The sequence below is a fragment of the Mercenaria mercenaria genome, chromosome 3, assembly GCF_021730395.1.
Source record: "Mercenaria mercenaria strain notata chromosome 3, MADL_Memer_1, whole genome shotgun sequence".
Lineage (NCBI taxonomy): Eukaryota > Metazoa > Mollusca > Bivalvia > Venerida > Veneridae > Mercenaria > Mercenaria mercenaria.
Genome location: NC_069363.1, coordinates 81,689,617 through 81,714,866, shown reverse-complemented (window position 1 = coordinate 81,714,866; position 25,250 = coordinate 81,689,617).

Sequence of the window (25,250 nt, the reverse complement as noted above, 5' to 3'; positions counted from 1 at the left end):
AGTGGGGGGTGGGGGTGGGCATTTCGTGTTCTATGAGCTCTTGTTTAATCTTTTGTCACACTGACACAGTTAGATGATATAATGAAAGTGCAGTCCCCTCGTACCCTCTGGGCAACATTTCATGCACATTCGGCTTATTCTAGGGTAGCAGGTAAACTGAACATTTTATAGAACAGTATTTTTCTACTCCCCTAAAGGAGAAGTGTATAGCTGCCGGTTTGTCCATCCCGTAATTCTTGTCCGAAGTATTTTTGAGCACCTTCGCTAGAATGTATCGAAAATTCATAACATTTGTCACTCCTTAGAGGAGATTCTTGCCCCGGTTGGATGATTTTTACTGAGTTATTGCTCTGATTATTCAACATTGTTATACCGAAATACCATTTCTTGTCCGTAGATTTCCTAAGCAACCACTGCTTGAAATCAGCGGAACTTCACAGGAGGCTTCACTTCCCAAGAGGAGATTTGCATATTATCGTTTTGTTCCGGTTGGGTGTTTTCGCTTAGTAACTGCCCTTTGATTATTCTCAGTTTTCTATAGCACCATTTCTATTCGAGAGTTTTCTTCGGGAGCCATTTGCTCCAATTCAGCAAAAATTCACACTTAAGAGGAGCCCGCCCGCTTAGCTCAGTAGGTAGAGCGTGGGCTACGGATCGCAGGGTCGCGAGTTCGATCCTCGGGCGGGGCGTATGTTCTCTGTGACTATTAGATAAAATGACATTGTGTCTGAAATCATTAGTCCTCCACCTTAGATTCATGTGGGGAAGTTGGCAGTTACTTGCAGAGAACAGGTTTGTACTAGTACAGAATCCAGGAACTCTGGTTAGGTTCACTGCCTGCCGTTACATGACTGAAATTCTGTTGAACAAAGGCGTTAAGACCAAAACAAAAACAAACAAAAAACACCTTAGAGGAGTTCAGGTCGAATGATTTTTAAGTGAATTATTTCACTTTGATAATTTTAACATTAGTTAAGCGTCATCCGTGTCCTGAGTATTTTTTAGAAATAACTTGCTTTACTTCAGTAAAACTTCACAGGAAGCTTCGCGTGCTTTTTCTCAACAGCTACTTGCTAAAGTTCTAAGAAACTTCTTTGGAAGCTTCACTACGAAGAAGAGTTATGTGCCCGTTCGGTGAACTTTTGTCCTTCTAATAAGCAATGATCAAACTTTAGGAAGCATTCATCGGTTTTACCTATATTTTATTGGGTTTTTTTAGCTCACCTGTCAAGTGACAGGGTGAGCTTTTGTGATCACTCTTCGTCCGTCCGTCCACAATATCCTTGTGAACACGATAGAGACCACATTTTGTATTTGATTTTAATCAAACTTGCACTCAACATGTATGGGCATAACATCTTGGTTCCTTTCGAAAACTGGCTAGATCCTATCATGGGTTCCAGAGTTATGGTCCCTTAAAGGGCCAAAATTTGCTAATTTTGGCTTGTTTTTTGCTCAGTAGTTTCCACGTAGTGACAGGGTGAGCTTTTGTGATCGCATTTTGTCTGTCGTCCGTTCACAATTTCTTGTGAACACGATAGAGACCACATTTTGCAATCAATTTTAATCAAATTTGCACACGACTTGTATTGGCATAATATCTTGGTTCCTTTCGAAAACTGGCAAGATCCCATCATGTATCACAGAGTTATGGACCCTTAAAGGGCCAAAATTTGCTATTTTTGGCTTGTGAACACGATAGAGACCACATTTTGCAATGGGTTTTAATCAAACTTGTACACAACCTCTATTGGCATAATATCTTTGTTCCTTTCGAAAACTAGCCATATCCCTTCGTGGGTATCAGTGTTATGGCCCCTTAAAGTGCGAAAATTTGCTATTTTTGGCTTGTGAACACGATAGAGACCACATTGTGCAATCAATTTTAATCAAACTTGCACATAACTTGTATTGGCATAATATCTTGGTTCATTTCGAAAACTGGTCATATCCCATCGTGGGTCCTAGAGTTATGGCCCCTTAAAGGGCCAAAATTTGCTATTTTAGCTTGTGAACATAATAGAGACCACATTTTGCAATTGATTTTAATCAAACTTGTACACAACTTGTACTTGCATAGTATCTTGGTTCCTTTCGAAAACTGGCCAGATCCCATCATGGGTTTCAGAGTTATGGCCCCTTAAAGGACCAAAATTTGCTATTTTGGCTTTTGCAGCCATATAGAGACTTCATTTATGGTTTGATTTGATACAAACTTGCAAAATATCTTTAGCAACAATATATCGTGGATTCCATGATGAATCCTTCAGATCCAATAATAGGTTCCGGAGTTACGGCCCCTAATTGACCCCTGAAAGAGCCAAAATTTGTTAATTTTTACCTTGTGAACACGATAGAAGTGACATTTTACATTCGATTTTAACCACTCTTATACACAACTTAAGTCACAATAAGATCTCGGTTCATTTCGAAAACCGGCTAGATTCCATCATGGGTTCTAGAGTTACTGCCCCTGAATCTGGCAAAATTTTCTATTTTGGCCCTTCCAGCGATATAGAGGTTTCATTTATGCTTTGATTTGATACAAACTTGCACAGAATGTTTATCTTGATGATCTTTAGGCCAAGTTTGAAACGGGGTCATGTTGGGTCAAAAACTAGGTCACCAGGTCAAATCAAAGGAAAAGCTTGTTAACATCCTAGATGCCACATTTATGATCCTATTTTCATGACACTTGGAGAGAATGTTTATCTTGATGATTCCTAGGACAAATTTGAAACTGGGTCATATGGGGTCAAAACTAGGTCACCTGGTCAAATCAAAGGAAAAGCTTGTTAACACTCTTGAGGCCACATTTATGACCCTATCTTCATGAAACTTTGTCAAAATGTTTATCTTGATGATTCCTAGGCCAAGTTTGAAACTGGGTCATGTGGTGTCAAAAACTAGGTCACCACTCAAATCAAAGGAAAAGCTTGTTAACACTCTGTGGGCCATATTTATGATCCTATCTTCATGAAACTTGGTCAGAATGTTTTTCTTTATGATTCCCATGCCAGTTTCGAAACTTGGTCATGTGGTGTAAAAAACTAGGTCACCACTCAAATCAAAGGAAAAGCTTGTTCACACTGTAGAGGCCACATTTATGACTCTATCTTCATGAAATTTGGTCAGAATGTTTATCTTGATGATTCCAAGGCCAGGTTTAACAGGTGAGCGATAAAGGGTCATCATGACCCTCTTGTAATTGTTTGTACAATTATTGCACTCCTGTAGTATAATGTTGCCTTAACGTATAAGAAGAGTGTAAACTTTTGTAGCATATTTTGTAGTTTTTAGCTCACCTGTCACAAAGTGACAAGGTGAGCTTTTGTGATCGCGCGGTGTCCGTCGTCCGTCGTCCGTCCGTCCGTGCGTGCGTCCGTAAACTTTCGCTTGTGACCACTCTAGAGGTCACATTTTTCATGGGATCTTTATGAAAGTTGGTCAGAATGTTTACCTTGATGATATCTAGGTCAAGTTCGAAACTGGGTCACGTGCCATCAAAAACTAGGTCAGTAGGTCTAAAAATAGAAAAACCTTGTGACCTCTCTAGAGGCCATAATTTTCAATGGATCTTCATGAAAATTGGTCAGAATGTTCACCTTGATGATATCTAGGTCAAGTTCGAAACTGGGTCACGTGCGGTCAAAAACTAGGTCAGTAGGTCTAAAAATAGAAAAACCTTGTGACCTCTCTAGAGGCCATATATTTCACAAGATCTTCATGAAAGTTGGTCAGAACGTTCATCTTGATGATATCTAGGTCAAGTTCGAAACTGGGTCACGTGCCGTCAAAAACTAGGTCAGTAGGTCAAATAATAGAAAAACCTTGTGACCTCTCTAAAGGCCATATTTTTCAATGGATCTTCATGAAAGTTGGTCTGAATGTTCATCTTGATGATATCTAGGTCAAGATCTAAACTGGGTCACGTGCCTTCAAAAATTAGGTCAGTAGGTCTAAAAATAGAAAAACCTTTTGACCTTTCTAGAGGCCATATATTTCACAAGATCTTCATGAAAATTGGTCAGAACGTTCACCTTGATGATATCTAGGTCAAGTTCGAAACTGGGTCACGTGCCTTAAAAAACTAGGTCAGTAGGTCAAATAATAGAAAAACCTTGTGACCTCTCTAAAGGCCATATTTTTCATGGGATCTCTTTGAAAGTTGGTCTGAATGTTCACCTTGATGATATCTAGGTCAAGTTTGAAACTGGGTCACGTGCGGTCAAAAACTAGGTCAGTAGGTCTAAAAATAGAAAAACCTTGTGACCTCTCTAGAGGCCATATATTTCATAAAATCTTCATGAAAATTTGTCAGAATGTTCACCTTGATGATATCTAAGTCAAGTTTGAATGTGGGTCACGTGCCATCAAAAACTAGGTCAGTAGGTCAAATAATAGAAAAACCTTGTGACATAACTAGAGGCCATATTTTCCATGGGATCTGTATGAAAGTTGGTCTGAATGTTCATCTTGATGATATCTAGGTCAAGTTTGAAAGTGGGTCACGTGCCGTCAAAAACTAGGTCAGTAGGTCAAATAATAGAAAAACCTTGTGACCTCTCTAAAGGCCATATTTTTCAATGGATCTTCATGAAAGTTGGTCTGAATGTTCATCTTGATGATATCTAGGTCAAATTCGAAACAGGGTCATGTGCGGTCAAAAACTAGGTCAGTAGGTCTAAAAATAGAAAAACCTTGTGACCTCTCTAGAGGCCATACTTGTGAATGGGTCTCCATAAAAATTGGTCAGAATGTTCACCTTGATGATATCTAAGTCAAGTTCGAAAGTGGGTCACGTGCCTTCAAAAAGTAGGTCAGTAGGTCAAATAATGAAAAAACGTTGTGACCTCTCTAGAGGCCATATTTTTCATGGGATCTGTATGAAAGTTGGTCTGAATGTTTATCTTGATGATATCTAGGTCAAGTTTGAAACTGGGTCAACTGCGATCAAAAACTAGGTCAGTAGGTCTTGAAATAGAAAAACCTTGTGACCTCTCTAGAGGCCATACCCTTGAATGGATCTTCATGAAAATTGGTCAGAATGTTCACCTTGATGATATCTAGGTCAAGTTTGAAACTGGGTCACGTGCCTTAAAAAACTAGGTCAATAGGTCAAATAATAGAAAAACCTTGTGACCTCTCTAGAGACCATATTTTTCAATGGATCTTCATGAAAATTGGTCAGAATTTTTATAATATCTAGGTCAAGTTCAAAACTGGGTCACATGAGCTCAAAAACTAGGTCACTATGTCAAATAATAGAAAAAACGACATCATACTCAAAACTGGATCATGTGGGAAGAGGTGAGCGATTCAGGACCATCATGGTCCTCTTGTTTTACTTTTGCAGCATAGTTTACATTTTCAGTCGAATTATGTCTCCCACCACACAGTGGTGTGGGAGACATATTGATTTACTCCAGTATGTGTGCCTGTCTGTCACAAAGCTTGTCCGCACTCTAAATCGAACATTTCTCATCCGATCTTCACCAAACTCCAACAGAATGTGTCTGCCAATAAGTGCTCGGCCAAGTTCGATAACTAGCCAAATCGGCCTAGGCACTTCGGAATTATGGCCCTTGATTTACCAAAAACACTCAAGATTTCTTGCGCAGTTTTACCCCTACACCGGCGCCTATACTACTAGTAGTATAGGCGTCCTTTTGATGTCAAGAAAGCGCATGCACAGGTGGATTAAGTAAACAGTATATATAAAGACTGACTTACTATTTAGATGATTAGGCAGTTGTGGGAGACATGCGCTTTTCTCAAAAGCATCTCTAGTTTGCAGATGATTTCAATATGTAATTTTATTTTACTACATTGTACATCGACTTAATGAATTGTACTTTCTGATCTTTGACAATGTAATTTGCACCCATATTTCAAATTTTTCCACAGTGTTACAGAACGCGGTGTATATAAACCATCAGCATAGTTTTTAGCTCACCTGTCACATAGTGACAAGGTGAGCTTTTGTGATCACCCTTCGTCCGTCGTCCGTCCGTGCGTCAACAATTTCTTCTCTGCACGATAATGGTTTCATTTATGATTTTATTTTAACCAAACTTGCACACAACTTGTATCACCATAAAAGCTTGGTTCCTTTTTTGAACTGGCCAGAATGATGGCCCCAGAAAGGGCCAGAATTAGCTATTTTGACCTTGTCTGCACAAACGCAGCTTCATTTATGATTTGAATTTAATCAAACTTGCACAAAACTTGTGTCACCATAAGATCTTGTTTCCTTTCTTGAACCGGCCAGATCACTTGATGGGTTCCAGAGTTATGGCTCCTAAAAGGTCCATAATTTGCTATTTTGGCTTTTGCAGACATATAGAGACTTCATTTATGGTTTGATTTGATACAAACTTGCAAAATATCTTCAACAACAATAAATCTTGGATTCCATGATGAATCTGTCAGATCCATTCATATGTTCTGGAGTTATTTATATCTGATTACCTCCCCTGATTTTAATCAAAATGGATTTATATCAGTGAGTCCTATAGGACTCATTTGAAATTTCATTATTGTCATGAGTTGGACTCAGACAATCAGGGTAGATAACTATTGACTGATTTTATGTCAAAGTACCTCCCTTTACTTGAAATTAAAATGGGTATATCTCCATAACTAATGAAGGTACTGATCTGAAATTTCATTTATGCCATCAGATGCATAGTAAAGATACATATTGACTGAATTTATGACAAATTACCTCCCTTTTTTATGTAAATGAATGTACCTAGCAGCTTCTAATGAGATTGGTTTGAAACATTATTTATGTCTTCCATGGTAAGAAATTTCTACTTTTACTTACTTTTCTAATATATTGTTGTAAAGGCTTGTACTCTGAATCTTCTACATGCACATACCAATGCATGATTACCTCCCCTGATTTTAATAAAAATGGATTTATCTCAGTAAGTATTTATAGGACTCATTTGTAATTTCATTATTGTCATTAGTTAGACTGAGACAATCAGGGTAGATAAGTATGGACTGATTTTATTTCAAATTACCTCCATTTGTTTCAAATTAAAATGGGTGTATCTCAGTAACCAATGGAGATACTTATTTGAAATGTCATTTATGCCATCAGATGGATTCGGACAATCAGGGTAGATAACTTTTGACTGAATTTATGACAAATTACCTCCCTTTATTTAATGTAAATGAATATACCTCAGCAGCATCTAATGAGATTGGTTTTAAATGTTATTTAAATCTTCCAGGGTAAGGAATAGTCTGCTAGTACAAAGATTTAGCATTTGAGTCAAATACCCTCAAACTTGGTATGGAGATTGGCTATGACTAGTACGTGACCCATAGGTCAAAAGGGATTGTTACAAGAAAGTATTTATCCTGATAATATTTTAAAGTGTATGCCTATGTGATCTTTGTCAAAACTTGATCTTATCATTAATTGTACTCATTAATTGTACTCAGGTGAGCGATACAGAGTAACTTAGTGATTGGGTCAGAAGTGTCTATGTTATCACACTTTGTTCTCCAGCAATTAACGTTTTAACACATACTTTGAATTTTGTTAAGAGTTGTCATAAGTATGTATTAATATACAGTGACTAATACTTTGCTTTTTCGTGCAATATTAAAAATTGAAACACAGTTGTACACGACAGTAACTGATGCTAATAACCAAAAGTGGCACAATAACTGATTTTTAGCTCGGCTTCTCGAAGAAAATTTAGAGCTATTGCACTCGCCCCATCGTCGGCGTCGCCGTTGGATAAAGTTTTTGATAAAGTCAGATACCTCTGTTAGATAGAGATATTGACTTGAAAATTAAAATAGGTATTTACTATCAAAGTCTACACCAGGAAAATAATCCCATAACTTATCCTAAGTACAGGGTTCAAACTTTATACTTAGTAACTAAATGATTCTACAGAAATATCACCATTGCTTTTATGGTCAGTGTCTCAAAGGTCAATTTCACAGGGACCAAAGTTTTCCTTTTCGAATTCTTTCATTACCAAACGTTCATCGACAATAATATTCATTACATATATATATTGTATCTTCTTACCAACTTTGAAAATGAATTGTATTAAAACTTATTTATGTTATATCTAAAAATGTTTGAAAGTAGTTTGCAACCGAGTATTTCTTGACATGCATTTTTAGCCCACCATCATCAGATGGTGGGCTATTCAAATCACTCTGCGTCCGTGGTCCGTCGTCCTTCCGTCCGTCTGTCCGTCATTCCGTCCGTCCGTCCTTCCGTTAACAATTTCTCGTTATCGCATCTCCTCAGAAACTACCAGGGGGATTTTGACCAAACTTTGTCAGAATGATGTATTGGTACCCTAGTTATGTCCCCCTGAAAATCAGACTGGTTCAACAATTTTTTAGTAAGTTATGGCCCTTTGTTTATTTCTATAATTTACAAAGATTTATATTGGGAAAAACTTTGAAAATCTTCTTGCCCAAAACCACAGAGCCTAGGGCTTTGATATTTGGTATGAAGCATCATCTAGTGGTCCTCTACCAAGATGATTCAAATTATTTCCCTGGGGTCTAATATGGCCCCGCCCTGGGGGTCACATAGTTTATATAGACTTATATAGGGAAAAACTTTGAACAACCTCTTGTCCAAAACCACAGGGTCCAGGGCTTTGATATTTTGTATGTGACATCATCTAGTGGTCTTCTACTAAGATTGTTCAAATTATCCCCCTAGGGTCAAATATGGCCTCGCCCTGGGGGTCACATGGTTTACATAGACTTATATAGGGAAAAACTGAAAATCTTCTTGTCCAAACCACAAAGCCTAGGGCTTTAATATTTGTAATGTAGCATCGTCTAGTGGTTCTCTACCAAGTTTTTTAAAATTATCCCCCTAGGGTCAAATATGGCTCCGCCCCGGGGGTCACATGGTTCATATAGACTTATATAGGGAAAGCTTTTAAAAACTTCTTGTCAATAACCTACAACATTTAAATTTGGACCACATGTATGGTTTTGAGTGGCAAGATGAACCTTGATATGAGTTGACCTTTGACATTGACCTAGTGACCTAATTTCACATTTTTGAAGGTACAGGCTTCAAATTTGGACCACATGCATAATTTCGTGTTCCGAAATGAAATTTGACCTTGATTTTGACCCAGTGACCTACTTTCACATTTCTCAAGCTACAGCCTTCAAATTTGGACCACATGCCTGGTTTTATGTACCGAAACAAACTTTGACCTTTACATTGACCTAGTGACCTACTTTTACATTTTTGAAGGTACATGCTTCAAATTTGGACCACATGCATAGTTCTGTATTCCGAAATAAAATTTGACCTTGATTTTGACCTATTGACCTACTTTCACATTTCTCAAGCTACAGCCTTCAAATTTGGACCACATGCATGGTTTTGTTTACCGAAACAAACTTTTACCTTTACATTGACCTAGTGACCTACTTTCACATTTTTGAAGGTACAGGCTTCAAATTTGGACCACATGCATAGTTTTGTATTCCGAAATAAAATTTGACCTTGATTTTGACCTAGTGACCTACTTTCACATTTCTCAAGCTACAGCCTTCAAATTTGGACCACTTGCATAGTTTTGTCTACTGAAATGAACTTTGACCTTAAGATTGACCTAGTGACCTACTTTCAAATTTCTCAAACTACAGTCTTCAAACTTGATGCACATGCATAGTTTTGTGTACAAAGAACTTTGTCCTTGAAATTGATCTAGTGACCTACTTTCACATTTCTCAAGCTACAGCTTTCGAATTTTGACCACATGCACATTGTTGTGTACGGAAATGAAATTTGACCTTGAGCTAGTCAATAAGTCTTGAAATTTGGAACACACAAAAATGGCACATTGGTGGGCGCCAAGATCACTCTGTGATCTCTTGTTAGACTCGTGCAGTCATCATTTAGAATTAAAAGTGGGCCAGTGGTCTAGTGGTAACACGTTTAACCAGAGGTCCGGGGTTCGAATCCCGGTCCAGGCACTGGAAATTTCTGAGATGCTCTTTAGTGTTACCCACCTAACTATGAGGCCTGCACTGGTTCTTCCCAGGAAAGACGGCTTCCCGTTTATCGGTGCTATACACCGGACATGTAAAAGAACCAGACTGTCTATTCGCAAAGAGCTAGGCTAAGTTAGCCGGCCAGGCCTGTATCTAAAATTGATGTCTCTCTATGTATTATCGGGGCTTTATCTCACTCTGTCCCTCTGGTCAGATCGCTCTGTGTAGAGGATGAATTTCGTGCCCTGTGTTTCAAGTCTGTATGCCTTTAAATAATAGCTATATATGTACTTGCATGCAAAACTTTAACCAGGATTTTCTATGTCCAAAAAGGGGCATAATTTGGCCAAAATGCATGTCAGAGTTAGAGTTATGGGACTTTACCCAGTGAGGTTGGTAATTAATTTAGAGAATGAAAAATAAGTTTCAAAGCTATATGCCTTTAAGTGATAGCCATATGTACTTGCATGCAAAACTTTAACCAAGGTGTGACGCCAATGCCAGGGTGAGTCGAATAGTTGAGCTAATAATGATAATAATAATGATAATAATTTCTTCTGTTTAACATAAACACATATTTCATTACATTGGCATTCATTTGGCAGCTAAGACTAAACAAACAAATTGATCATCATAATTAAAGTTGTATTGTTGTTCACCTATTGTTTTTTTTTTCATTAGAAATACTTCAATGTGAAAAGTAAAAATATACAGTTACATTTTTATCTATTTTCCCTCCAGTTCCTTTGAGTTTGCATATAGATAAATATGTATTTTTACTTTGTGTGAATACTGTTTAAATCCAATAAGTAAGTTTTAATTTCACATCAATTTTACATTAGTACTTTCATGGTTTGGGGTAATTTTCCTTAGATTTTACTGCGCAGAACTACTTGTAAGTTTCAAACTTGGATTTTATGCACCGGTAAGTGGAGCTTTTGTTTGAGGTTTCTGTCTGTTGACTAATTTAGTTTCTTGCTTATTTACTGTCATTGTATAATCGGAATAAAGAGAGTATAGAAATCTTATACTTAGAAAAAAGCACAAACTGGCGTTTCTTTTGTGTGTAACCCATTTGTATAAACTAGATATTATTTAAACAGGACCTTTAATTTATAGACACAACAATAGCGGTTAACAAGACACCTGCCTCGGTAGCTTAGAAGTAGATAGCCCGCTTCGAGAGGATAATACTAAGACTGGATCAGCCAGGTTTCAGTATACTATGGCTGGCGGTATCATGTCACGTGTTTATGGCGTGATGTTTCTGTCAGGCAGCACTATAAAATTTAGCCTTGTTTTCACAGCTACACCGTCGTTTATATGACTGAGACAAAAAATGGTTGAAAAAGAACGAACTCGGACGCACACGAATTATGTTACCGCCTCAAAGACGACGAAGTTTGCGAAAATAAACTGGTAGTAGCAATCTGCCTTGCATCTCGCCGATGACGGACGTGTATTCATAGTTACATAATTATCTAATTTGAAATAATAAACAACTCAGCAAAAAAGCAACAAACCCTAATTCAGCACCAGAGATGCCAACGATCCTCATAACTGATGAGGGCGTGGACAAGTTACTAATGGGGCTAAATTCAAATAATTCACTTAGATTCATCAAAAGAAATGTCAAAACAAAAACAGAAAAGTAAAAGAACCAGCTTACAACACCTATGTCTGCCCACAGCTGAATACTGTTCCACTGTATGGCACCCTTGGCAAAAATCACTCGCATGCAAAATTGAACGAGTACAACGATCTGCAGCTCGATACGTATGTAACAACTATGGTCAAACAAGCAGTGTCACCCAAATGCTTAATGATCTCAACTGGCAATCCCTTGAACAATGCCGCATTAAAAATTCCCTTATATTTTTTTTAAAATAAGGTACAGTTTTATTGCAGTTGACCATAACCATCTCACACCTACAAGGAACCTGAACTACTTGTTCGCACAATCTCACACGCAATACCATTCACACTCCTTTTTTCCAAGAACAATTCGTTCCTGGAATGGTCTCCCCCTACATATACAGCCCAGCCCCAGTTTGATTCTATTCACGGAGAGGCTGGCAACTGTAACTTTCTAATCTCTATCTATGTTTTTATTTTAGTAATTGAATTGCACCTAATGAGCTTGCTCATCTTTTAACAGTCCGTCCCAGACAAAACGTCTCCCAGTTGTAACAAGTCGAAAGATTTCCTGCGGCCAGAAGTTTTACAGACCAGAAATTGTTGATAGTAACTTATGGGTGAATAACGTACTTGTTTTGTTTTTTATTATACCATTACGCTTTAGTGTAAGCACTCCATTCTACATGATTTACAAGTAGATATATGAAATATGTATTTCTTAATTCTGAAATTTATTGTTTTGAGCAAAAATAACTATATTTCCCTTTCATGTATAACATAACTTTTAGCTCAACTGGTCGCATTCCTTGACTATTGAAATACTTTACTAGAGCTTTCACAAATGTGGTTCATGCCTTCACCTGGACTTGCTTGACAACACAGGACCATAATCTAGGAAATTGAAGAGCAATTAACATAAAAACCCTTATGCACAACAAGGTATCAATATTGATCATTGCTGAAAGTTTGAATAAATTATATGAAATAATGAATGAGGAATTCAGGTCACAAACATTTCTCTATATATCATATAGAGTGCTAGCTATATTGCAAAAACGGCGTTCCATAAATGCAATAAGCCAATCGCATATCGGTAAAAAGTCACGTGAAATCACCCAGTCTCCATGTGCTCCACTACTTGTTGCATTCCAATATACCTGCGGCCATCAGGCAGGTAATCAGAATTGATTGTTGGTCAGTAAAATGTAGATGAGATAATGAATTCCATTCACTATGCTTCATTGCCAACCGCCACCTTTGTTTGGAAGAGGTCAATAATAACTCGTATACTGCTTAAAAGACCTTAATTGCCGGTGTAATGAAGTATTTCGACCCCCATAGAATAACGACCCCCCGGTCATTATTCTATAGAAAATGTGACTCCTTTCCTGTAAAATATTGACTCCCCTTATAAAAAAACTGACTCCCTTTGAAAACTCTATAGAATAACGACCCCCGGTCATTATTCTATAGAAAAACTGACCCTCCAAGTAAAATACTGACTCCCTAAAGATGACTCCCTTCGAATCTCATAGAATAACGACCCCGGTTATTATTCTATAGAAAAAGTGACTCCTTCCATGTAAAATACTCACTGCCGAAATTACTACATTCGAACTCTCATACAATATCGATTCCCGGCTCCTAAAAAGACTTTCGACTATAATATCTATTAAAAAGTGGTCCCCACCAAACCTAACGGACATTTTTACTAGATCTACAACTCTAATACATTCCATTTCCAATAGTTAACATTTTGATTGTACTACTACTACTGGTGCCGCTACTTCTACTGCTATTACTACATGTACTTCTACTTCTACTACTACTTCTACTACTACTACTACTACTACTACTACTACTACTACTACTACAACTGCTACTACTGATACTACTATACTTGCTTCCACTAATACGTCTTGTACATCTACCTCTTCTTCTCCTGCTGCTGTTGTTGCTGTCACTTATTCCTCTGCTGCTGCTGTTGCTATTGCAACTGCAACTGCAACAGCAACTGCAACTGCCACTACCACTGCCACTACTACTACTACTACTACTACTACTACTACTACTTTCTATTGTTGCCACTACCGTACTTTACTGCTACTGCTAAGTATTGCAACTTCTATTAATATTAAGTTCTATGCTAGCAGTATCGTGTGCAGTTTTCTTCTGAAGAATTACTTCATACCGAAGTTTGCAGGGATTATTGACACTGGTGTGTTTTGTAAACGTATTGTGAATTGTTATTTTCTTGAAAAAAAAAAGTATACACCAAGATACAGCGTCTAGAAATAGAATCCCCTTTCCCGTTGCGGAGTGCTCTGATTTCTGTGTCAAGTCATGGTATCTGGGGCTAATGGTCAAACGGAAAGACGGACGGACGGACGGACGGACGGACAAGGGCAAATCTATATGTCCCCTCCCCCGAGTGGGGGCATAAAATGCAGCAATTAGGCCTTAGATACATGAGTTATCACTAAATTTGACCAAATGACCGGGGGTCGTTTTTTTATGGGAGTCAATTTTCTTCATGAGGTTCAGTTTACTTCACGTGGGGGAGTCATAGTACTATGATCTGGAGGTCATAATACTATGACCGGGGGGTCACTTTTTCTATAGAATAATGACCGGGGGGTCATTATTCTATGGGGGTCGAAATACTTCATTACACCGGCTTAATTGCTCACAGTACAATAAAAATTGATGCATGCTATTACAAATGAAGACTGGTGTGCACTCTAAGTGATTTATAAGTAAAGAAAACTATCAAGAGTTTTACGGAAGTGCAACAGTTTGATCTGTTCGAAGTATGGATTTTGAGCACATTAGCAGAAATAACAATAAGAAATGATAAAATGGCAAAATTTACAAATTAGAAAAGAAAATCAGCAAGATTTAATTGCTACAAATGAGTTTGGGATTTGACAGAATATATCCCTCATTTTCGAAAAAGAATATGCATGATTTTGCGGCATACAAATAATGTCTAATTACTGTTAACATTTTACATCTTTATCACTATACAAATTTCTGTCAGTTATTTTGTTTGGGCTTTTGTCTTTTTTCGCACACTACCATGACGTATTTCTATTATGTATTACCTTCACTTTGTTGGATTCTATTGTATTCTCTATCTTTACAAGTAATAGCGGCTCAAATTAGAGGTAGATAAAGACTGACTTCAGACATAGGTTCGACGCCATGTCACAGAGAACTAAAGCATCGGACTCCAATCATCTTGCTTTCCATGTTTAGCTCACTATTTTATAACAAAAAATGTTCAGAGGCCTAAATAATGAAGCACTATTCCTAAAGGATGTAGTACGCCTTTTTTCCGAACAGCAAAATGCTTGCCTAGTTGAAGCACGTGCCGGCATAATAGTGGAATAAATTCAGTAAAAATATCGTGACCTCTGGAACATAAGGCATGATTGTTCCGCCACTTGAAACGGAATGAAATTATTATATTTTTATTATCATTAATGTGTTTTCCAAAAACATTTTTATATGGGCCGCGCCGTGAAAAAACCAACATAGTGGGTTCGCGACCAGCATTCGCGCAGTCTGGTCAGGATCCATGCTGTTCACTAACAGTTTCTATAATTGCAATAGGCTTTTAAAGCGAACAGCATAGATTAGAGACCGTACCATAGCTCTTCGCATTCTTCGATTTTTCAAATAAAGTGGTTTTTACAAGAGCACCGGTTACGAATAAAAATGTAAACAACGGACTCTGTCTATAAATTATTTGAATGAATGAATGATCGTCGATCTTAGTCATAATACTGATTGACAGTGAATGCTAATGACTCCATATGTTGCAGAAAGGTATTTAGTTTGTAACTGTAATTTCCTATCAATTGATACACTCTCGAAACTGGTTAAGTAATTGCTTATATTAGGACAAAGCCCACTGTCTTTGCCATTCGCCAGCTGCTAAAGAGGCAGATATATAAGATTCAGTGTAAGTTATATTTCACTGGTACTACCAGTTAGTAAGTTCATACTCTAAATAACATGTCAGAGAACTTTGGGCAGTTTTTACCGATTAAAACGTTTACAGCATTAGATTATGTGTTATTTTCACAAAACTGTTCCAGTTCACGTAATGTAATCGGTGCACTTAAACTGCCTAGCTATAGCAACTGCTGTTATAGGGAAGTGGTAGAGTGTCTGCCTTAGGTGTGAGAGGTCCTGGGTTCGAGTCCCAGTTAGAGCCTAACAATTTTCATTCTGCTACAGCATCTTGTTGCTGTTAAAGGATTGTTCCAGTTGTTTTATATTTTTAGCACACAGTATCTCGGATCATTATTTAGCAATCCAGATCACAGTTGAATGTTAAATCAAATTCATCCAAGTAGAAAATATTCGCTATATTATGTCCCTTTGATGTTTCTGCTCTCCAGGTGCAAGAAGAGTTACATTTCCTTGAACACAAAATTTTCTTTTACATGAAAATATTAAATGCTCATAACTACGCTTCTGGTTAAAATATTGTTAATATATCTGTTTTTGAGAAATATATGTACATTTGTCTTCATTTCAAAGCTTTTTAACTTCATACCTATGATTTGAAAAACTTAGGTACTATCTCTACATAGATCCTGACCAGACTGCGCGGATGCTCAGGCTGGTCTGGATCCATGCTGGTCGCAAACCCACTTTGTTGGTTTTCTCATGGCGCGGCTCATATTATGATGCTGAAACATCGTATCAGTAGATATCAAATAACATAAACACGATTCTAAAATACTCTGCATTGGTTCACACATTTAGATGGATATGTTAGACGTAAATTATATATTTAGATGGATATGTTAGACGTAAATAATGACATTGTGTTTTGTTTGTTATGTCAAGTGGTTTTCGTTAAACAAAATGACCAAATAAACAACATTAATAGTAAATGATACGTTTTAATCGATAGACAAAAAATATTTTTGACAATTTTACAGCAAAATGATATGTTCGTTTTTTTTTTCCATAATATAATATACAGGTAAAACAACAGCTTACTTTCGAATGAATGTATGTATTCTGTATATTTTCATGTTTAACACTTATTCAACGTATTCTTTTTCTTCTTGAGACAATAGATGAAATATCTTTTATTTTATTTTCGACTCTGAAAATAGTGAAAACTGCAATATTCGTCTCATTAACGTATAAGTTTTAGCAGATTTAAATGCTGCAAAATCATCAAGAAATCAAGGAGTTAAAATATTGTAACGTTTTCGCCGAGCGGTATTTTTACTAATTTATATTTAGCGTTCTAAACTTACTTTCACAGTAGTTGCTTTAAACAAAATTATGGTCTGAAACTTGTAATTGTCTCGAGCCTATTAGTCTCGAACCACAGTGTCAGACGAATGCCTGATAAAATATTTTTAACCTAAATGAATAAATAAACTAAATAATTACTTTAACACAATGTATGAACCTATTCCTCAAGCAACTTAGGTTTTGATTGGAGACAAATAATTGAAAAAATATTCGAAATGTTTGATACTGATAACTAAATAATAAGTTCAATTTGTTTGAAACTATTGAAATATTGCTGTATCAGCGTGGCCTTTATATCTTGTATCAACCCATTCTGAGACACTCAATTATCAACCAGTCCTGTCTGGAACCTGCGACCCGAAAAAGACAATTAGTTTCAGAGAACCCCTCAACTTAGAGCATAGGCCGTTTTTCTGTGGGGAAAGCCTTACCAGGAATTTCCATTTGAACTAATACTTACATTCAATGTTATTTATTTTCTGGATCTTCTCTCTCAAGCTGCTGTCAACGTTCTGTTCTACGAGCAAATGCTGTATATATAACAACTTTCAAGTATACGGGCAACCTTGGCTACTTCCGTGGACTCCGTTTTGCGATCAGTCGAGCTCCGTTTACTGTCTTCATAGACACTGCATAACGCCATATGAAAAAAAAAACCAACAAAAAATAACAGAATTACTTCATAAAACAACATTATCTTCATTAAAATTCGATTGAAATGAACATTTCAAAAAGATATTAGTCATAAAATTCAACTTGCATTGCCTTTTTAAGCTGTATTTCTTAATTTTCTTTAAAAAAAATCGAAATAAAATTATTTTGAGATAAACTTATTGAACTCAAAGGAAAAGTACTTTAAAAGAAAAGATAAACTTACAGGGCGTGGACGGTAGCATGCATTTCCACTACCATTCATGAATATTTTGAACATTTTTGTCGTGTTGAGCGATCTGTGGAATTTCCACTTTATCTATTTCATTACAATATATATAAGCCAGCATTTTTTAGCTCCACGTCTCGGAAAATAGGGGGTTATTCTACTCGCCCCGGCGTCTGCGTCGGCATGAGCTTTCTTGGTTAAAGTTTTTCGGCAACCTTTGTTTTTCTGTCATATCTTTGTTACTATTACTTATATTTTACTGTACGTTCACATAAACATTGTCCAGCATACAAACAAAGTATGTTCAGGGGCTGGACCCATTATACCCAAGGTCAAGGTCATAAAGTTGTCATACTTGGAATTATTTTCATGTTAAATGTTTTTCAAAAGCTTCGTTTATAGACATATCTTTGGTACTCTAAAAGATAATGACTTGAAATTATAACTTTCTTTACAATCATTATCTAAATGTTTGGTTACAATCCCCATAACTCGCAATGAGTTTTTGACAGAATTGTGCCCCTTTCATACTTAAAGATTTTTGGCAATCTTCGCTTTCAGGATATAACTTCAGTACAATATAAGATAAAGACTTGAAACATAAAATGTATCTTTATCATCATCATCTGCATGTGTGGTAACAATCCCAATAACTCTAATTTGTGTTCATGACAGAATTGTGTCCTTTCCATATTTACATTTTTGACAAGCTTCGCTTTCTGGACATAACTTGGGTGCTATATGAGATAATGACTTGAAACTCAAAATATATATTTACCATCATCATCTGCACGTGTGGTAACAATTCAAATAACTCTAATTTGTGTTCATGACAGAATTGTGCCCTATGGTGTATCTTCCTTTTAAAGTAGAGGTCTCTTATTGAGACATATATTCATTTTACTGTCAGATCGCCGAATCGTGGAGCGCGCTGTCTAATGGACAGCTCTTGTTTTTATATTATGTAATATCAAAACTAGGAAGCAAGTTTATGAACATTATGCATACATGGATAGTACTCTCAAAAATCTCGATATATTTAAGTACAGTTTATTGACTGAAGACACGTAGAACGTTTCGTTGAAATCATTAGTTTCTAAAATTATGTTTGACTGTTTAATAATTGTAGCTCGGATGTCATGATTCAGGCTACTACACTTACGATTATCATGACAGCTCGCCTTTGCGAGACTGTATTACATTAGGATTGTACTATAAAAATAGCAAAAAAAAAACGAGCGCATCCTTGCAGCTTCACTTTTCATTACAAATGCAAAGAAAGCGACGAATCTCAGTAATGTAATAGTGAAACATAAAAGGCAATAGGCTTATTGAAAAGTGGACAATAGAAACGGATCTTTCAACGCAGATATTTTCCTCCACAGTTCGCAATTTTATATAGGAGCCATTATGAATGAACGAAAAAATTTCAATGACGCGGAAAGAACGAATATAGAAAATTTGTTCATTTACGCGGAAAGAAACAGTATGGCTTCTACAGAAGTATGCGATATTTAAAGACAAATATTCGAGTTCTTTTTCTTGAAATACGCGTTTCCAGTATCATTGCTTTTATTTCAGCCAGTGAGAGTACTTGTTTTCAAAGCCACACGGTACTTGAAGATAGGTGTTTTTCAAGTTAATAATTGCCTAAAAAGACATCGCAGGCTATTTTAATTCTGGAAGTTAATGATTAAAAGTATTAGAGCCCTTTCATTAGCTTTAATATATGTTTTACTGCTCTCTAAAACAAACTTCTTCTGCGGCGATGGGAAGGTGTGGGTTGGGGGAGTGAAGGGGCAGTATAGAAATCTCTGTTCCGTCAGTCCTTGTCCCGCCCCGTCCCTTCTAGGGAACCATCAGCCCTTGTCCCACCCCGTCCCTTCTAGGGAACCAGTACTGACATCAAGTTGGAACATACAATATTTCATTCTGGATCATAAGTTCATATACAAGATTCCGTAATTCTTGACTTCTGTTTTGACAAAATTATTTGCCCTTTTCCAGCATTGACATTTCTTTTAACATTTCTGAAATTTTTGTGTGCATTTGACTGAAATTTCACACAAACCATTTTTAATCATAATGTTAGTTTTCACACGAAGTCCTGTAACTATTATTTTGACAATTTTATTCTCTTTGAAAATTGACAAGAATTGTGTTTTCTCGGACCATCCCTGAATCAAATTGAAATATTGCTTTAATTAGAACTTGAGAATAAATTGAAAACAGAAGTCAACTTCAAATACCAGGACACTTAACTCTGACTTGTTTTGATATATGTATTTCCCTTTTTAACTTTGAAAATGGCAAAAAAAAACTTTTAATATTTCTAAAATCTATTCATGCATTTGATGGAAACTTCACACAAACTTAAAAAAAAAGAATTATTCTTAGTTTATATATCAACTTCTACAGCTCTGTCTATTATTTTGACAAAATCAATCCGCCTTTTTACTTATAAAGTGTAACAAAAATGTTGATTTCATAAAAAAATCATTGAAAGTAATGAAGGCATTATATTAAAATTCAAAACAGGTTGTTCCATAATTCTTACGTAAATATCATTTAGTAAAATCTAGGCATCTTCATGCAATGTGGAAACATATTTCAATGATACACACTTCAAGTCGGGTTCATATGAACTTTGTGTTTGTATGGGCTTTCATGGTAGGTAGTAGCAATATGAACGTTGTTCTATTTAAGCCCTGAAACCAAAAAGGTCTGCTGTGGTACAACTTATGCATTTTTCTTGCAATGTTAGTTCATAATGCAATTATACAGACAAATCGGGTCAAATTCTATATATATGAACTCTGTATTTTATTTTGAAAAACATAATTCACCCTTTTGAACGCTCAACATGTTCAAGGTGGTTTATTCTTAAATTGCTCTATCATCAATGGAGGTATTTCACTGGAGTTTTACGTTAACATGTTTGCACAGGAGGAAGTTGAAATACCAGAATATATATAACTATGACTGTATTTTCATAGAAAATTGTTTCCCTTTGTTTTTAGCTCACCTGAGCACGAAGTGCTCAAAGGTGAGCTTTTGTGATTGTCCGTCGTCAACAATTTGACTGTTAACACTCTAGAGGTCACAATTTTGACCCAATCTTAATGAAACTTGGTCAGGATGTTACTCTCAATAAAATCTTGGACGAGTTTGATATTGGGTCATCTGGGGGTCAAAAACTAGGTCACCAGGTCAAATCATATAAAAATCTTGTTAATACTCTTGAGGTCACAGTTTTGGCCCAATCTTAATGAAACTTAGTTAGAATATTACTCTTAATAAAATCTTGGACGAGTTTGAAATTGGGTCATCTGGGGTCAAAAACTAGGTCACCAGGTCAAATCCAAGGAAAACCTTGTTAATACACTAGAGGTCACAATTTTGGCCCGATCTTAATGAAACTTGGTCAGAATGTTTCTCTTAATAAAATCTTGGACGAGTTTGATATTGGGTCATCTGGGATCAAAAACTAGGTCACCAAGTCAAATCAAAGGAAACTCTTGTTAACACTCCATAGGTCACAATTTTGGCCCAATCTTAATGAAAATCAGAATGTTACTCTCAATACAATTTTGGACGAGTTTGATATAAGGTCATCTGGGGTCAAAAACTAGGTTACCATGTCAAATCAAAGGAAAAGCTTGTTAACACTCTAGAGGTCATAATTTTGTCCCAATTTTAATGAAACTTGGTCAGAATATTACACTCAATAAAATCTTGGACGAGTTTAATATTGGGTCATCTGGAGTCAAAACCTAGGTCACCTGGTCAAATCAAAGGAAAAGCTATTTAACACTGTAGAGGCCACATCTATGACTGTATCTTCATGAATTTTGGTCAGAAAGTTAATCTTGATGGTCTCAAGGTCCAGGATGAATTTGGGTTGTGTAGGATCAAAAACTAAGTCACCAGGTCAAATCAAAGGAAAAGCTAGTTAACACTGTAGAGACCACATTTATGACCATATCTTAATGAAACTTGGTCAGAATGTTGATCTTGGTGATCTATAGGTCAAGTTCAAATCTGGGTCAGGTGGGGTCAAAAACTAGGTTACAAGATCAAATTAAAGGAAAAGCTTGTTAACACTCTAGAGGCCACATTTATGACTGTATCTTCATGAAACTTGGTCAGAATGTTAATTTTGATGATCTTTAGGTCAAGTTCGAATCTGGGTCGTGTGGGGTAAAAAAACTAGGGCACCGGGTCAAATCAAAGGAAAAGCTAGTTAACACTAGAGATCACATTTATGACCATATCTTTATGAAACTTGATCAGAACGTTAATCTTGATGATCTTTAGGTCAGTAGGTCAGGTGAGCGATACATGGCCTTCATGGCCCTCTTGTTTCTTTTAATTTTTCACACAAAAAATTATATGACTTAACGCCGTGAAACCTAAATGAACATTACAAGTATCATACAAGATTTTAAACAGTTTTCTTCCATTTTCAGTTGTATTAAAAATTTTCATTTTCACTACATTACTACAACCGAAATGTTTTTGAAATAACTTGACCAAATCTGACTAGTAAAAGAGACAAAATGCACCCAGACTGACTAGTACCACAAAGCAAAAAACAATTGAATTCACTCGGAATATTCACATATTACTTTCATAATAAAAATTATATTCGATTTTGGAAGTGGTTTTAGCAACCTTGAAGATGTGAAGTTATAGTAAATTACTTATGAAAGCTGGTAATCCATTCCATAAAGTACAGCCCATGTAGAAAAGAGATCAAACCCCAAAACCTTTGACCTTTGGAACTGTAAAAGAACCCCTCTCCCGGAACCTTGTATTGTGGCTGTGGATAGTCTACCAAATAGAACTCAATGCAGTAGAAAATCCCCATGAAACGAATAAATCAGGTCATCGACATCCTTTTCAATATCAAAGGAGATCAACACAAGATGCTTACATTGTGCGATAGGTTACGATGTACACATAGCCGCTTTCCATATCGACATGTCGGTATGTTTCCGATTGATACCTGAATAGCGCTTTGACCTACAGGCGTCAAACTTTATTATCATTCGGATGATTGCCTGCGGTAAATAGAAGATATGTATTGGACGGATTACACCAAACCGGAAGTGACTACTCAGTGTTACATGTGAAGTAGTCCAAAATGTAGTTCCATGCTATGGATGAAATCTGGTATAATGAGTGACATGAGGAGGTGACAGTTAAATTTTTGGCTTATGTTTATTGCTTATAGTATTGAGAATAGATCTAGACCATTTTCATTGTAAATTTCTTGAAATAAGTTTTATTCTTTGCGAAAAATGTCTACCTACGCGTAACTGCTAAACGGCTGTTTTCATGGGGGCATTTTTAGAGAGTGATGTTTCTCAGAACAGATTATTTTTCTTACATTCAACATAAAATGTCAATATTTTTCTATTTTTGATAAGAAGACATGTTATACTAAATGACCATATATGGTTTTCATATCATTGAAATGCTCTAAAGTGCTGAAAATGAGGTATGAATGTTTTGTTATTAATATGAAATAAATAAGGAATTGAATTGGTAGAATGTAACCTGTATTGTTGTTGTGTTTTCGCTCAGTTGTTCAAAGGTCCAGGTCGCAGTGACCTTGAACTGAAAACGGTTTCCAATTGAGAACTGAAGAACCTTGCCTGTAGTCAGTAGATGCCGCCTTTTATTGGGGTCTATATGTCAAAGGTCAATGTCACAGTGGCCTCGAGACTGAAAACGGTCTCCGATCTATAACTGAAGAATGATGTAACCTAAAGGCATCGAACTTCATAGGATAACTGCATGTGGTCTGTAGATGACCTCTTTTGTTTTTGGTCAGTTAGTTAAAGGTCAAGGTCGCAGTGACTTTTAGACTGATGACGGTTTCAAATCGATCACTGAAGAACGCTTTGGCCTACAGGTGTCAAACTTCATAGCATGATTCCTGTGGTCAGTAAATGACCCGAATTATTTTTTGGGGGACATTTGGTTAAGGGTCAGTGTAATTCAATATTGGATGATTGCCTATGGCCTACAAGTGTCAAACTTTCTATTTCCTAGATTAGTTGCCTGTGGTCAGTAAATGACCTCTGTTGTTTTTTTAGTCAGTTAGTCAAAGGTCAAGGTAGATTAATATTGGAATTGAATGTTTTGTCATAATATACATACCAGATTTCCTAGATAAAGTACAACATACTCTCTCTTTTGAAATATATAATTTTCGCTATACACGATATACTCAGGCTGTTTATGAGCTACATATTTTGCGTTATGTAATGTATAGTCCGGTTGATTGCGAAAAATATGTATAGATTGCGCTGTATAATGTTATACACTGTACAACATATACTTAGACTGTCTGTGAACTACATATTTTGCCATGATTTTTGCGAAATCATTTAAAAATATTGTCGAGTGAAACAATGAAAAGATATAAACATAAACTTTATCGTTTTTAATATTAATAATTTGAAACAAACAAAACCTTTTTACAGAACAATGGTACCCGCCCGCTTAGCTCAGTAGGTAAGAGTGTTGGTCTTCGGATCGCGGGATCGTGAGTTCGATCCTCGGGCGGGGCGTGTGTTCTCCGTGACTATTTGATAAACGACATTGTGTCTGAAATCATTAGTCCTCCAACTCTGATTCATGTGGGGAAGTTGGCAGTTACTTGCGGCGAACAGGTTTGTACTGGTACAGAATCCAGGAACACTGGTTAGGTTAACTGCCCGCCGTTACATGACTGAAATACTGTTGAAAAACGGCGTTAAACCCAAAACAAACAAACAAATACAGAACAATGGCACTAAGAAATGATTATATATTTCTACACTATAGTCGACATTTCAAAAAGTATTCTCTTTTAACTATATTATATTTGCATGAAGGTAGTGAAAACAAAGGCTGTTGCGTAATTGTTGAAAGTCCCGAAATGTGGAAATGACACATCACAACGCTCAAACAAGAATATTTCGAAATGATGAAGGTACAGGCCTTGCTTGATAATGTCCCTTGTATATCGTTCTACGGCTAACAAATATTTTAAACATGTCAGACTCTTCAACATGAATGAGTTAAATCAAACTGTTAAATTAAAATAATGTTAAACAATGATTGATTTAATTACACTATTATTCTACTTTAGATTTCGTTATCTGGTATCAGATATGCAAACACTATATGTATATATTCGGACCAGTATACAAATGGATGGTAGTAATAATTTTTCATAGCAAGAATATTTCATTCGCTTTAAGCCGCAATGTCTAATTCTATTTCGACATCTTTTCATCCCATCTGGATAGCTAAAATTATAATTGGTATACTACAATTAGATAAATGAGAACCAAAGTTTCTAAATAGAACATGTGCAGTTATGTTCAAACTAGTAAATTATCAATAGTGTGACGAAAGAAAAATATTGGGTACATAGAAT